The sequence below is a fragment of the Gavialis gangeticus genome, unplaced genomic scaffold, assembly GCF_001723915.1.
Source record: "Gavialis gangeticus isolate Ggan-Ray unplaced genomic scaffold, GavGan_comp1, whole genome shotgun sequence".
NCBI classification, from domain to species: Eukaryota; Metazoa; Chordata; order Crocodylia; family Gavialidae; genus Gavialis; species Gavialis gangeticus.
In genome coordinates, this window is record NW_017729032.1 from 33,182,612 (window position 1) to 33,184,337 (window position 1,726).

Sequence of the window (1,726 nt, forward strand, 5' to 3'; positions counted from 1 at the left end):
TGTGAATTAGCAATTAATTTCTATCACTTTTCTTGTAAGTGGCAAAGCAAAATGTTTTATTCTGGGTTGCCTGCAATATTTTATGTCAAGGAAAACAAAACAAAAAATTTGGTACATTGAAAAAACTAGCACATTTTATTCTTGTTTTGAACTAAATTAAAAAAGGACACCTTTTGCTCAACCTTATATGTAAGGTTCTGACTTGCATGCAGGTAGCTTAACAAGAAGGATCTGCTTCAAAGAAAATGTGAATGGAGGTAACTTCTGCTGTGCAAAGCCAAGTGCCATCCTGCAATCTGAGAACGAGCTTCGTTTCATATTTTGTGTGCGTGTGCCCTGCGTGTACACACACACACACACATCACTCTACCCAATATCGTCCTCATTATAGTTTAATATGTTACTTTTTTTCTCACACACAAATTTCAGAAGTCAAGCTGTAAAGTATAGGCACTAGCTTTACAATAATACAGTAAAATATGGTTTTGTGTTAATAGCATAGCCTGTTGGCCTAAGTGGAAAAAGGATTGGTGAGGTTTTCTTACATAGACTGCTCATAGACGTTACAAAGAAGTTATTCATAACACCCATCATACTAGTCTAACTGGACATAAATATTTCTGAGTAATCTTAAGTAAAACAATATTACTTATATCCTCCAAAGTACTGCATATGATTTATAGTGGCAAACAAGTACCTAAAGAAAGACCTGTCTGAATTAAACTAATGAAGGGAATTACATCAACCACAGGTGGATGGGAAGATTTAAAGTAAACTTTTTTTTTAAAATCTCAGTTCAGGGAGCTAAATTCAGCCCTGGTGTAAGTGACCTTTAATGGAGCATAGGTAAGAGTTGGCCCTATGTCTGAAGCACTTTCAATATTACAATTTATGTTAAATTAACTTGTTGCATTCTATTTCCTGCTTGCTACATGACCAACTCTTTTCACTCTACATGATTGTTCCCCCTTGCACTACTTTCTATCTTTTCTGTTTAAGGTTTATGTTCTTCTGGGTTAGGTCTGTGTCTTAGTAGGTTTCTGAACAGTGCCTTGTGCAATAGGACCCAAATCCCAACTTGAGCCTTTAGTTAACACAGACAAACAAATAATTCTAATTTCTTTGCTCTTTGGCCATGTCTGTCTTCTAACTCTGACAGGCATTTTCAGGACTCTGGCAAGATATAAATCTATAACCATAAGAGGTGATTGAGGCCTAAAGGAAGTTTTGCCACTGACTTCATCACGGGCAGAATGTCACCCTAACTTACTAAGGTGATAGCACTGAGAAAGTGCAATGCAATAACACCCCAGCACACTCTGGTCAGTTAAAATATGCCACTACAAAGGAAATTTCAGTAGTCTATCAACAGGCTGTAAAGTCTGAGCTGAATCAGAAATCATCTATAGAGTCTCACTACACACTGGCTCAATAGAGCTGCAGTGTTCCAGTAAAGTAAATCAAGTGATTCATAAAATAATGGACTGAAAAACACTGTATATCTCAACATGGGGCAGTCCCTCCCCAGGTGAGAACGTTAGCAATCAACCATTATGTTGTTTCCCTCACAGGCAGAAGAGTTTTTATAATAGCAATAGTCAATGCAATGTCTATAGATTTTGTGAATATGGCATATTCTTAACAGACAGGCATGATTATATCACAAAGAAAGACTTAGATGCTCCTGGAAGGCTGCAGTCCCATGCCAACTGAGACCAAGATGATT